The sequence below is a fragment of the Protopterus annectens genome, chromosome 12.part0 (genome assembly GCF_019279795.1).
Source record: "Protopterus annectens isolate FY-2018-M chromosome 12.part0, PAN1.0, whole genome shotgun sequence".
Lineage (NCBI taxonomy): Eukaryota > Metazoa > Chordata > Ceratodontiformes > Protopteridae > Protopterus > Protopterus annectens.
The window spans coordinates 1545597457-1545613592 of NC_056746.1; positions in this window are offsets into that span (position 1 = coordinate 1545597457).

Sequence of the window (16136 nt, forward strand, 5' to 3'; positions counted from 1 at the left end):
GTGTGACTTTAAGAAGTCCTGTAAAATGCATTATTACTGCTTGTAAACATATGTCAGATGTTTAGACTTCATGGGGGTGGGATGTTGGCATAATGGTTAAGGTGTTTACCTTATAAACACAAGGTGCAAGGTTTGGTTCTCACATGGGGTAATTGGCAAGGTTGAAAATGGCCCACAAGGGCAATTAGCCTAATACGAATCTATGAACTGACTAATACATGTTGGGGTATGGTTATTTATTTAATGCAGTTGGTTTGCCAGGATGGTCCATTGGGCTAATAAGAACCCATTTTCAATGGAGTCCTGGGGAGAAACACTCCATTAAAGACAATACTATTGTCATAGTTATAGGTTACATTGTAATGCAGAAGTGCAGATTAAATCATAGCATTTAAAGATACAGTTCATGAAATTTCCCAATAAATGTTATAAACATAAGTAAATATTTACAAATATACATGTTCCTACTGTAGAAATATGACAGGATGATGAGTACATGGGGTGCTAGAGGGTGCAAGTAGGGAAGAGAGATAGGGGAAAAATGAACCTTGAGGGGAGGAGTTGGTAGAAAAAGAGAGAAGAAAGGAGGAGAGGAGGTGGATGGATGAGGAAGAGATGGAAGAGGAGAATGGGGAGAGAGGAGGAGAAGAGCAGGGAGGAAGGAGTAGGCAGGAAAAGTTATGTGGGGTGGGAGGGGAGGAGATTGTTCTAGAATTGACTGCATTATTTCATAAGGAATGTTTGTTCTGTTAATAAACACCTTACATTTTCATATTGGAGTGTATTTTAATATGTAATTGAAAAAACAATTTTGATATGTATGCTATTTTTTCATTCACTGCTGGTAAACTGCACATATTTCAGTTTTTGCTGTGGTTTTCAAGTTAGTCAGTAAATGATATAGTTATATTGCAGTACTGTGTTGCCATTTGCTCTTGGAATTTCACCAGTTGCTGAAGACAACTACATTGGGTTTATTCTCAACTTCAAGAGGTTGTGCATCTGTAGCTAACAGAGGTATTAGGCTTCTCAGATGTCCCGTAGTGATCTCTATAACAGTGGCAAGACAAAAGGAAATTGTACGGACAGTTGGACTTTGACTGTTTGCCTGCTTATTGATAATCCTGCCATCCGTTAGTCAATTATATGACTGCTGTCCTCATTACAGAAATGTCTAACAGAATGGATATAATGCTAATGTATTACAATGTTTCTTTTGGGGGAGGGGGCTCACATAACTTGTATGTAGTCCATAATGAGCATTGTGTGTTAAATTGTTTTGTGTTGAGGATAGGTGCACAGCTTTTCTTTGAAGAGAATTATGTCTGCATGCGCTACAAATGTGTTTTGCATTTTTTTGTTTTTCATGTCATACAAGATTATGCCACTCAGACCACCGGTTGCATGCAGCTACCATTCAGTGATGCAGAGAACATGGTAATCACTGATGCCTTATACAGCCACGTATCCTTCCTGCCTGATAAAGGCAGATGTGATATGTATGCCAGAAAAAAACATATGACAGCAGGTGGTCTCTGACATAAATGTAGTGGGTGGCCATATCAGAAACTATAATCAGGGGTGGCACTATGCCACTGATATGATTACAGCAGCACACAGGAGAGCAACTGGGGTAGCACAAGAACAGATGGCTATGGGCAGTGGTCCAGCTACCAAACCACCACTCAATGAAAATGAGCATTTGACATCCAATGTCAGAGATCTCGACAGATCAGCAGACGGTTCACACAGACTCCTTGATGTTGGTGCTGATGTGGACAAAAAGCCAAGCATGTCCCAAAAAGCACTATCAAATATGCTATATATAAGTCATTTATTGCCATTCTAGACATCTTTATGTGTTACTTCTTGTACATATGTAAACACTGAGATGTGTGCCTTAGAAGAGACAGAGTCCAACAAAGATTGTCTTGGGGGATGGTCAGTCTGATTGATTCTGAGATATTTCTTAAGGGGAAGATAGGTAGAACATTATTCTTTGTCCTTGTGTCATTTGCATTGTGCTGCTTATTAGCCTTCTTTCCACTGCCTTCACCCTTTTCCCGGGACATCAGAATCACCATATGAAAGACTACCAGCACAGGGTAAGCACAAACTTTCTTTGATTAGTAATAGCCATTACTAAGATGTAAATCTGAGGAGAGAGTAAAATAATTGTATTCCTTTAACATCGGAAATTGTTTAACCTGAGTGTGAAGACCACAGTTTGGATTATTTCCACTCACTGTTTATCTCCTTCTTGTATTTATTGTTTATCATCACAGGTGATCCTGACAGCGGCAGTGCAGATCTCAAGCCACCTGAAGTCAGAGTAATGGTAGGCTCTGATGACGATGATGATGGTGATATAGAGGTTCAGTCAGGGAGTGCACAGGTTCAGTCTGATAATGAAGTTATGGCTCACACACCCACTGGCCTTATTTTGGACGCATTCAGTATGCCTACACATACCCATTCCACTGAGGCATCAGATATAGTACAGGTTAAGGTTGCCACGGTTGATCGGTGTAGTGTGTTTACTCCAATTGTAGGGCTGGTGGTGTCTGCCCACAGCTATCATATGAGCCTGGTACCACACAGGCAGTTGTTAGAGGTGCTCAGAGGAGGATTACTGTCCACCCTTATCTCAATGCTGATGTGTCATTACGTGTCATGAGACATATGTATAGGGTCGTTGTGGGGGCACAAGCATGTTCCACCAGGGTCTTGAAGAGACTGTATGAGTTCTAAATGATGCATACTATGACATGCGTGACTGCATCAACCATGTGAGTAACTCACTGGCTAGGATGAGTGACACATTGAATCGGGCAGTGTCTATGATGGAATGCCTGCTGGGGGACTGCTAGAACCACTTGTCCATAAGGCCACAACATCCCCTGGTGTTACCCAGCATGGCTGTACCAGATCCCACTCCAGTAGTGGCACTAATTCTACTATTCTGTCAGTGACTGAGGTGTCTACATAAGATGTGGCAGGCCATGGGGTCATGGTCCTGGACGTAGTCATGATTATGCAAATAAGGGGTACAGACATGGAAACAGTTCTGATTCTGATCCATTTCAGAAAAGTTGTGTGGTATATTAATGTATGCTGTATTATGATTTACACAGTTGTTATGATAATGGCAGCAAAATGGTTATTATATTGAAAATACTGGTGCATAGTTAGACTGCCTTCATAACTTGTTTAATGCCCATAGAGTTAGGATCAATATCCCATAAAGCCTTAATTTGACAAGAAGTCTTGCACTTATTACTGGCAATTTATGAATAGGTTTGGGATTATTATGAACCACATAAGGAACCATGCAGGGCTCTGCTGGTAGAATAATATATGTATCAATAATTTCACAGTGCAAAATTTTATGAGAAATGATCATGTTCATAACTTTAGAGCTGATACTGGATAAAAACACCTGCCATTTTGCATTAAGAGTCTGCAGACATAATCATTAGTTGATCACACCACAAAATATGTCAAATGTCAAATGTCAGATGTTAAAACACACAAACATTTGAAAGCACTATGAAAGCAGCATGAAACAGAAGAGTTTATGTGCAGCATACCTCATAACAACAATGGCAAAGCATCCCACATGGTGTACATTCAACCCTAGAGTCTGTTCAATGTATGATAATAATTGTCTCCTCAAAGTGCTGTCAGTGTACCTCTCCATAGTGCAGGGAGGCTAAGCACAGTAGCACAAGATACAGCAGACTAATGTGGGTGAAGGCAAAAACCTCACCAGTTTTTGTCATACGATGTGAACTCTAGTTTACTGACATGTTACAACTGCTGCTTGCTGCTAGGCATTGTATAAAAGCTGAGGACAGGGAGTGATGAGTCAGAAGAAGGTAATGTGAATGAGAAAGAGAGAGACAGAGAGAGAGAGAGAGAGAGACAGGGAGAGAGACACAAATGAGCAAACATTTTATTTATGGCTATTTCTGGCCATCTTTGTGATCTGTTACTCCTGTATTTGTCTCATAATGATTCTGTCAGGCTATGTACAATAAAGTTTTTTTTCCAGCAGGGAGAAAGCAGGGGTAGTATAGCAGAAACATGAATAAGACATAAGCAGGATAGTGGTGGATCAATAGCATCCTTAGCCAACACTTACACAGCATTAATAGAACAAAAATCAGAAAATGTTTGACATACTTCTGGATTTGAGCCCTTTACACTATGTAAATTGCAGTCTACAGACCTAAGCATATTATCTCAGCACACCGCATTGGAAATCATACTTTAAATTGTTAAAATCAGACAACTGAAGTGACAGTGACAAAAGACTGAAGCAAGGGAGAATGTAGGCATCAGAATTCATCACAATAATGACATTTTATTTTTCATGTACTATAACAACCAGTGTCATACATTGTACTACCTGCATACTACTTTTGTACATTTTATCTACTCACAGGTTATATATACATTGTTAGAATTACTAAAATTGTCTATAGTGATATAACTTTATAGAATTATTCAGATGTGTAGTGTATCTTGTAACCTAGTTTACATTCTATGAACTTACTTTTGTATAGTATTCCTCATGACACTTGTATTGTTTTTCGAATATAATCTATTTGTATTGTACTGTATGTGTAGCTTTTCTTCCTAGGCCTCTGCTGAAAATGGGTTCTGTAAAGCCATTGGACCACCCTGGTAAACAAATGTCAAATAAATAAATAAATAAAACTGTAGTATCTCATAATGTGTACATTTCATTCAGCAAACTAATAAATGTGTAAGAGTAACTATCTCATAGTAGTGCCATAAGTCTGTATTTAAATTGTTCAGTGGGGTTAACCACATTTGTGTAACATTAACCAAACTAGTGCAACATAAAAACTTCAATATTTGCCAAAGTACATGAAATGTCATTTATTGGCATTTACTACTGCTGTGCAATGGGAAGCTTCATACAAATGCTAAAGACAAAAACATTGAAGTTTTTATTTTTTTACAGGCCATCTCTGCCCATGTATTTGTATGTGATTCTATTTTTTGACCAGATTAAATGTGTGAAAAGGGGGATGATAGAATAGTGGTGAAAATAGGGGACAAGCAGAGGGTAGGACACAGGGGTATGAATAACGGACTCTGCACAATGCTGGTAGGAGACCATTTTAGCTATCCACTTTTTCACAAAATATGTATATACTTGGAACAAGAATTTGATGAAATTTGGATAGTCAACACACCAAAGTTGAGTGACAACAATTGAATAATGTTGTATAGCCTATTGAACCAAATCCACTGTGTTAGGTAAACCCATAGTTGAAGAGGAAAGTTATGTATGGGAAGTAATTTTTTGTGGGACATGTGTTCGTTCTTGTATTTGTTATTTTTTAAAGAGGGGACTACTGAGGTAGCAGGTGCAAACATGCAAGACTTCCAAGACAGGATGATGGTGCACACAAAAAGTTGGGGGATACAGTGACTGGGGTTAGGTAGGGGGACATTGGATGCATATCTGCATCCAGTATGAGCACACTGTGAATCTAGGCCTCACCCTCAGAGGTGTCACCATTGCTTCCTGTCGCAGATCCCTGGGTCAGTGCTGGATGAGGCATCAAATTTGCAATTTGATGCAGGACATTCTGTACTTTGATGATTTGGGGACTGAGGCCACTATGCATTATGTCCTCCACCAGCCCTGTCAGCTCCTGATGGGTGACAAAATTGCCACCTCCACCAGTACTACTTTTGGAGGGTACCACTGCACCAGCACCCAAGGCAAAGCTACCTGATACAGTTGAAGCAGGTAGTGCAGGACTTCTGCAGACAACGTTGACAGGTTCGGGCCCAAATGTGCTGGGTGTCACCACAGCCACCAATGGAAGTATGCCAGTCCAGTCACCAGTGGTTAGTCTAGCTCCTCATACTAATGGTCATTTGTATTGCAGTAATAATGTTTCCACAAAGAACAATAAATAAAAAAAAATAAAATTAGAAATAGGGTTGAGGAGAGAAAACATGTATAATAATATCAATTTCAAGTAATTTTAATATTTCAAAACATAAATAACTTTCACATACATATGGTACACTTTGCCACATTCAGATATGATCTGAAAACATAAATGTCTCATAAAATATATTAGTATCATTGCATTTATACACATTAGGCAAACATTTAGGTGACTGTGACATATCTAATAGATCCATTCAAAGTAAAGACATCCATTTACAAAAATGAAAATTTTAATGTCATTTAATGATTGCAGGAAATAGATTTTATTTACTATTCTGAACAAAGAGCTAATTGCTGCTGCTCAGAATTAAACCAACAGACAGCTAAGTTGATTTACACATTCCTTAGTACTATAATCAAGAACTATAGGAATAGGTATGCATGCCTGATATACAGTTAAGATATACCTACTTAGTTGTGTATACCACAAGCACATTTGGACTGAAGTCCTGACATTTGGTAAAATTTTGTAAATTTCAGAGGTATTATGATCTTGCTTGCTTTCCTACCTGTGCCATTGTTACCCCTTGCCTCTCTGAGGTGTTACAATCACTCCTGATGTACTTCCTGTTTCTAGCTCCATCTTCAGAAGCTGTTCAGAACACAGAACAGAAATGTAAGCAGCATAATGAATGTCTGTGCCTGGCCAATGCATGTTTTTTATTGGCTGGTGATGGGTCATTATACTTGCACAACTCAGGGGTGTTTGTAATAATAAATGTTGCCTCCCATTAGCTCAGGAGGTCCTTTTCCATCTCCTCATGTCACTATAATGGTATTGTCAGTGTGTGGGATGCCAGTTGCACTAGAGATAGCCTTGTGCAAGCCCTTTCAAGCCTCAGCCTTGTACTGAGACACAGTATAGTCCCCCTGCAGCAGCCTACTGATGTATTGCTTGAAGAGGAGTGCCACAAAGATCCTGGGTTCCTCTTAACACCACTCTGACATTTAAATGAAGCATCATCCTCACCTGCATCTACCATGTCTTCTTCAGGATACCTAAAAATATGGCAGTGGATGGGTAACAGAAAATACACCCCTGGGATCACTTCATTCGCTCTGCTTAACAGAGGATCAGTTAATTAATCAATGGGGTGGCAAAAGCCGACACACACTGGCTAGGCTTATAAATGCCCTCGGGCAGATAGCCTAGTACCTACCTATGAACCTATGAACCTATAGTACTGGCGATTTTGACATACCAGTAAGTATACTAGTCCCTTGGAACCACAGGAGCCCCCCACCAATTTTATATATCTCTTGGGGGACCCAATTTCCACTTGGACAGCTTCTAGAATGTGTTGGCAATAACCACAGGACTCACATTTCCTAGTACCTCTCTGTGGCCCATTATCATTAGTAGGATGTTCTAATAAGAACTTTAAATTGCAGTTAGTCTTATAGAAAAAAGAAGGTTCCTTTCCTAAGGAGTCCAAAAGCTCACTATTTCCTTTAAGCATTAGCCAATTTCTACACACCATCTGCTTAATAAGCGTACTTAGTTCACCATACATCAGTAGCATGGACTGGGTGTATCTGTTATTATTACTAGTTGGTCTAGTTATTTCTAGGGAGTTTAGTGGGGTACTAAGAAATGCTTTATATCTCTTACCCCATTCTTCCATAACCCCCTCACAAATAGGATAAACCAATGTTGTTGGGTACCCCCTCAATAAAAAATTCCACTAGGGTACCCATTTCCCTTTTACAAACCTCCTTATGTGAGCACATTCTAGCTAACCTCACCATTTGTCCCTGTACTATATTTTTTTTGGGAAATCCAGGGTAGCAACTATTATATTCTGATGCAGTTTCAAGGTTTACAGTGTAAACCACTACAAAATAAAAATGAACAGTTCCATGCCCCACACACTGCATTATGACATGCGTTACACAATAACAATGTACAGCTCTATGACATACACACTACATAATGACATGGTATAAAATACGAATGAAGAGCTCCATGTCCCACACACTGCTTTACAGCATGTGCTACAAGATAACAATGGAGAGCTCCATGTCCCATAGACTGTTTTATGATATGTGCAGCTTCATCACACACTTCTTTATGCTGTGCTGCAAAATAAAATTGCACAGCTCAATGCTCCATAGACTGTTTTCGGGCATGTGCTACACAATAACAATGCACAGCTCCATGTCACACATACTGCATTATGACATGCACTACAAAATAACAATGCCCAGCTGCATGTCATACACACTACATTGTGACATGCTGCAAAATAACAATGCCCAGCTGCATGTCATACACATTACTTTATAGCATTTGTTACAAAATATTAATGCCCAGCTCCATGCCCGACATACTACTTTATAACATGCGCTACAAAATAACAATGTACAATTTCATGTCCTACACACCAATGTATGACATGGGCTACAAAATAACAATGAACAGCCCCATGCCTGACACTCTGATTTTTGACGTGTTACAAAAGGTTTACTACTGGCATTTCAAATCCGCTTTGGTCGACTGTTTTGGATGTCATCCCAAAATGTGGAATTCAGAATGCCAAAAGGTAAACCAAGGTGAAAATGAATACATCAACAACCATGGTTCAATGTATTCAACATAGCAGGAGGTGACATCACTCACCTCCTGCTATGCACATTAATGTACTGTTAAACTTTACAGTCAATGGTACATTGATTCTCCTATTTTGCAGGGTGGCTATGCCCCCCTGCATACATCCCATACCCTGTGTACATTAAATATACCAACTCCAAGATCAAAGTACAGTGAGGAAATGGGTTCATTCCCTGTTCCTCACTGAACCGTGATCCCTCTGCACAATGTTGCACCCAAATGCTTGAATTACACTACCTGTTTGATGTAGTGTAGACCATCCATTTGAGTTTGACATTCTGCCGACTTGAAACTGCAAGTCGACCATATGCAGGTCAACTGATGCAGTTTCAAGATAAAATGACAACCAGCCCCTTGTGGACACAGTCCAGTGTTAACATGAAAAACCACAAATGGAAGATCACAATTCCACTTTATTACAAAAAAATCAGTCAAGTGCTTTCGTCAAGACCTAAGACTTCATCAGAACAATAACATTTACATCACATCCTCCTTAAATACTTCTTTAAACCAATCAAAGGTAAACTTACCACTAATTACTTAGATTTCATTAGATTAATAATAGTAGGAAAGATAAAAATTGCCTGAGTGTAAGCTTATCAAACAAATGGATGCAACCATCACTGATTCTATGTGTAAAAGTGTCATTATAGGAATATATAAAAATATAAAAAAAACATATAAAATATATATCAATGTATAACCATATTGTCAAAATTTAAAGTGCTAGTTCCTGGTATTTTAACACAGGCATGATACAACAAGCTTCATTGATACCTGGGGGTGCTGTGGCATTCAAACTAATCTGCCTTTGTAATTCTGCCCTCTCTAATCTATTTTTCAAGTGCCCTCCTCTAGAGTCCTTCCCAACAATTTCCAAAATACCAAATACAAATGATTTTCAGGTTCCATTCTCCTTAAAATGTTGTTATGCTGCATTATTTCCATCCTCTCATCTTATAGCATATAAATGTTCATAAATCCTTTTCTGGAGGGCTCTCTCAGTTTTACCTACATAATAGTACTGGCAATTTTGATATACCAATAAGTATACTAGTCCCTTGGAACCACAGGTTCCCCCCACTAATTTTATATATACATTGGGGATCCAATTTCCACTTGGACAGCTTTTAGAATTTGTTGGCAATAACTACAGGACATACATTTCCTAGTATCTCTCTGTGGCCCATTATCATTAGTAGGATGTTCTAATAATAACTTTAAATTGTAGTTAGTCTTATAAACAAAAGAAGGTTCCTTTCCTAAGGAGTCCAAAAGTTCACTGTTTCCTTTAAACATCACCCAATTTCTACACACTATCTGCTTAATAGGCCTACTTAGTTCACCATACATCAGTAGCATGGCCTGGGTGTATCTGTTATCATTACTAGTTGGTCTAGTTGTTTCTAGGGAGTTTAGTAGGGTACCAAGAAGTGGTTTATATCTCTTACCCCATTCTTCCATAACTCCCTCACAAATAGGTAAACCATTGTTGTTGGGTACCCCCTCTCAATAAATAATTCCACTAGGGTACCAATTTCTCTTTTACAAACTTCCTTATCCAAACACATTCTAGCTAACCTCACCATTTTCCCTTTACTATATATTTCTTAGTAAATCCAGGGTGGCAACTATTATATTCTGATGCAGTTTCAAGGTTTTCAATGTAAACCACTGCAAAATATAAATGAACAGCTCCATGCCCCACACACTGCATTATGACATGTTACACAATAACAATGTACAGCTCCATGACATACACACTACATAATGACATGGTACAAAATGTGAATGAAGAGCTCCATGTCCCACACACTGCTTTATAGCATGTGCTACAAGTTAACAATGGAAAGCTCCATGTCCCATAGACTGTTTTATGATATGTGCAGCTCCATCACACACTTCTTTACACTGTGCTACAAAATAACAATGCACAGCTCAATGCTCCATAGACTGTTTTGGGGCATGTGCTACACAATAACAATGCACAGCTCCATGTCACACATAATGCATTATGACATGCACTACAAAATAACAATGCACAGCTCCATGTCATACAGACTACATTATGACATACTGCAAAATAACAATGCCAAAATGCATGTCATACACATTACTTTATGACGTGTTACAAAATACGAATGGCCAACTGCATGCCCAACACACTAATTTATAGCATCCACTACAAAATAACAATGCAAAGCTTCATGTCATACACACAACTTTATGACATGTGCTATAAAATATCAACAAACATCTGCAGGCTCCCCACACTGCTTTATGATGTGCTACAAAATAACAATGAACATCTCCATTCCACACACACTACTTTATGACATATGCTACAAAGTAACAATGAACAGCTTCATGCCCCAAACACTGCTTTTTGACATGGTTTACTAAATAGCTATGTACATCTCCATACCCTACACATTGCTTTATGACATTTGCTACAAAATAATGATGCATAGCTCCATGACCCATAGATTGCTTTATGACATGGTCCATGTGTCCCATTCTGCTTTATGACATATACTATAAAGTAACATTATACACCTCTGTATTCCACATATAGACTACTTTAGATGTGTGCCACAAAGTAACAATGCACACCTTTATGTTATACACTCTGCATTATGATGTATACTACAAATTAACAATGGACAGCTCCATGTCTCTCTCTCTCTCTCTCTCACACACACACACACACACACACACACACACACACACACACACACACACACACAAACACACAAACTTGTACTACAAATTAGCAGTGCACACATCCATGCTGAATACTCTGCTTTATGATATACATTACAATGTAGCAATTTATAGCTCCATACTGCACATTCTGCTTTATGATGTGCAATACAACATATCAAAACACAGGTCTATGCTTTACCCTTTGCTTTATGATGTGTATCACAAAGCAACAGTGCACAACTCCATGCTAAACAGCCAGCACTCTTGGCAGTTGCAGAAAGTAAAGCACTCTATGCTTCTGTAGTGTTCCAGCTGGCCTTTGGAATGCATACTGATAGGTTAACCATAGTTCCATCAGTCCCTCAGGAATACTGTCCTCTGGCCTGCATATAGTACATGGGTTGGACACTATGAATATGGCCTTTTACTGGCTAAGAAGCTGCCATTTACAGTTTTGTACTCCTGGCTACTATATTACTTGCGTTATAGTGATGGGTCTAATGGTTGCTAAGAAATGAGGTTTCAAATATGCTATGTGCACAAGAAATAAAATGCAAGTGAAATGATTGAGAGCTCACAGGAATTTAAGTTCAAACAAAAAGGGTACTGACTTTTTTGCATTTCTTACTAAAACAATTACTTGTGAAAGTCCTATAAAATACTGAAAGGTGTAAAAGAGATTACATTTTGTGAGAAAATATTTCTGCGCATTTTAATGTTGCATGTTTGACTAAATATGAGTAAATATTATCACCTACTGTCTTTCTTTCAGTTCTGTGAGTGAAGGAATATAAAAAACAAAACAGTGCAGTATTTTTAGAAACAGACTTTACACTTTCATTTATCTGAGTTAGATTATACATTTTGTATATAGAAAAGTTGTAAAGCCGCTGAAATATCTTTTTTGCATGACTTATTATTGTATATGTTGTCAGATCTGAATTCTACTAATTTTTCTTGTGCAGTGAATAAATGTTTTGAAGTGAAATATGGACATATTCAAATGCTGATGACTGCAGCAGTGATTTCCTACTATAATGTAATTAATATTTGCAGGTGTCGATGCTAGTACCTATGGCCAAATGCTGCTTTACTACAAATGGACAGATGCAATCTAAGAACTACTGCTTACTGTACTAGAATGTTAACCGATGCTGACCTGACATATTTATGGACAGACAAGGACCCTTGTAAGTGTATGGGCATTTGAAAAGTTCTCCAGATACCTAGTAGAGTTAGAGAATTTTTAACTACAAACTGACCACAAACTACTATTTCCACTTATTAATTCCTACAATTTGTAGAAAGTACCACCCAGATGTCAAAGGTTGCTTATATTATTGAGATGTTACAATGTCAACATAATCTATATGCCTGGAAAAAAATTAATCATGGTCCATATTGTCCAGAAGCTTAATATGTGACCAGACATAATATGATACTGAAGATGTTGCTGCTGCAGCCTGTATCAACCTGTGACTACCAAATTTGCTGGAAAATTGGAAGTAAGCTATGATACATGACAACAGGACAAAAGGTTACACACATCTATAAAGTATTAAAGGGATGGATGCCTTAAATGTTGAACACAAAGCATTTTTTTCAGAAATACTATACTGCTAGAGCGCAACTGTTTGAACATTAGTGTTCATAGGTTCATAGGTAGGTACTAGGCTATTGGCACTAGGTTCTATACAAGCCTAGCCATAAAGGTTCCCTGGCTATTGCTTCCCACAAATATTTACTTTCCTGGACCCCTGTCTAGCAGGGCTACTGATGTGATCCCCGGGGTGAATTTCCTATCTCCCATCCAATAATCAAGGTTCCTCTTGAAGCGGGCCATTGAGGCACTCTGCCTGACATGTATGGGCAGTCTATTCCGGAGTATGGGGAGTCTATGGGTCAGGAACCTATCCCTCCACATGTTTTGTTCATTGTGATGAAAAGGTTAAGATCCCTGGAGAGTGTGGCTTGGAGGGATTGTGATTTCTTTAAGTGTAGCATGTCCAACATCTCTGGGTTTGACATGGCTTTGTATGTTAGGCAGAGATTGCCTCTGAGTAGGTGATATGTGACAGAGTATCGCTGGAGTTTCTTTAGATGGTCAGCATAAGGCATCTGCTTCAGGCCTGTGATTCTTTTTGTGAGGTATTTCTGCAACCTTTCTAGTTGTTGCAGATGTCTTGTGAGGTACATACCAAATGGGGCATTCTATTCTATAATGGGTCTAATGAGTACAGAGGGACAATGACCTCCTTTTCTCTGGATGAAATACCCTTAGTGATGAGGTGTGCCACACTGAAGGATTTTCTAACTGTTGTGGCTCTGTGGTTATCAAAGGTGAGACTACTTTCCATCTGTGTCCGTAGGTCTCTTATCACACCTTCGGTGTTTAGTGTACTGCCACCTATGTGGTAGTTCACAGGTATGTGTTTTTTTCCCAAAGGGGACAACTATAAATTTTTTTGGCATTTTGCTTGGACCCATGGCTCTGGCACCAGACATCTCCTTCAGTAAGGCCCTTTTATAGTATATCCACATAATTTGGGGATTCAGTAATAGTTCCCAGCTTGCAGTCATATGCGAACTTTGTACGCCAGAGTCCCTTAGTGTTGGCCTGTACTTCAGAGAAGTAGATGGCAAACAAGACTGGTGCCAGGACAGAACCATGTGGTACACCACTTGTCACTTGTCTGGAGCTGAATTTGGAGTCGGCTACTTTTACAGCGTGTATTCTGTTAGTAAGCCAGTTTGCAACCCATTGAATGACATAAGGATTAATGCCCAGCTTAGTAAGTTTATCTATGATTCCAGAGTGGGGGATAGTGTTGAAAGCCTTGGTGAGGTCCAAGTAGGCTGTGTGAACCACCTTACCCTTGTCCATGGCTCTGGAGACTGATTCGAAGAAGTTGATCAGGTTCAGGAGGCAAAGTCGGCCATTCAAGAACCCAAACTTGGTGGGGTCCAGTGTTTGAAGGTTGCCAACATCTTTGTTTATAACTTCAATGATAATACGTTCCATAGCCTTGCAGATCAGGCTCATCAGACTGATGGGATGGTAGTTCCCGGGATCCAAAGTGGATCCCCCCTTGTGGAGTGGGATGACTGTAGCTGTGCACCACTCTGTGGACATGAAGCCTGATGTGAGGCTATGATTAAACATGGCACATAGGTGAGGTGTCAGTTTATTTTGTTGTTCATGCAGTACACAGCCCGGGATGTCATCTGGTCCCATGGATGCTGTATTCTTGGCTTTGGAGAGTGCGTTTTTTACCTGAGTGGCCATGATTACTGGAATTTGGCATTCTTTCAGTATTGAGATAGGCCCTTTAGGGGGTGAGAAGGGGGTGAAGCTGGCACTGAATCTATCTGCCAGGATATTGGCAATATCCTTGGGATCAGTATATCTAGTGCCATTCTGCTGCAGCTGAGAGCAGATCTGAGTATTGCTATTTAGATTCTTGACATAGCTATAGAATGCCTTGTGGTTGTCTTTGGAATCTTTGGCAAATTTGTTTTCGTGACTAGCTTTGGAAGATTTTATGAGGTATTTCAGTTTTCTACTGAGGCTGATGAGGGAGTTTTTTGAATCCTGGGTTCTTCCTCTTTTTTGCAACAGTTTCTTCCTTCTGTTGTACAGCTTGTTTATGGCAGGGGACCACCAGATTGGCTTCCTTTTTTTAGAGGACAGCGTCTTGGTTCTATTTGGGATGGCTCGGTCCATGCACAAGTGAATGTGCTTGTACAGCACCTTAGTGTAGGATTCAGCAGTTGAACTTCCAGTTCTCATCTGCATGGATGTCATGACGTTTGTTACTTCTGACTTGAGAAGCATGAAGTTGGCTTTGGAGAAGTTTTTTACAGAGGTTTCCTTAAAGGGGGGGAGTGGTGGTGGGATGTGGATGTCAAGGGTGATTAGCTTATGGTCTGATCTGACCAACAAGGGGGTGACCACTGGTGTGGAGCATTGATCTCCCATGTTGGTAATGACCAGGTCTAGAATATTGGCAGTCCCGGTGGGACTATGAATTAGTTGCTCTAGGGCATTAGAATTTATGAATTCCAAGAACCATTGAGCAAAGGTGTTTGCACAGGAGTAGTTTTCCCAGTTAATGGCAGGGTAGTTGAAATCACCCAGTATTAGGGTGTTTGGTTGTATCTTAATATTTTCCAGTATGTTTAGAAAGGTGTAGTGAGAATCTTGGGGCATGGTGGGGGATTTGTAGCAAGCTGCAATTTGTATTGCAGTCTTACATAGTGTTAGTTGCACCTGGAGAATTTCAGATGCATTGTGCTGGGCAACCAGCCTGGAGGTGTGAGCATCCTTGGTGAATATGGACACTCCTCCACTTTTAGTGTTTTGGTCCTGGTTTGGTGGACGAAAAGTGTGGTATGAATTGCAGCCTGGTATTGCAGGGGTGCTCTCTGGAGCTTTGAATCAGGTCTCAGTTACTGCACAGATATCAATGTTCTTCATTTTTAGGAGAGTCTCGAGAGAGTGCATCTTGAGGTTTAGACTTCTAGCACTGAGTAGCATTACCTTCAGATTTTGCTTGCATGTACCCATTATGGTGGTAGTTTTGGCCTTTGAACCTTACCTAAAAAAGGCACTATAGGGGTGGTAAGAGGCTTATCCAGTAACCTGAATCCCAGGGCTGACAGGTGCAAACCATCTCTTGCAAAGCATCATGGTTTGTCGATCATGTAGTCCTAGCCAGACAGATACTGGATCCCCTTTGAATGACACTAGAAGCTTAGCCAATTATTGAAGGCTTACTGGTTTACCAAGTCCAAAATGCAGTGCAATTGTCAAAACAT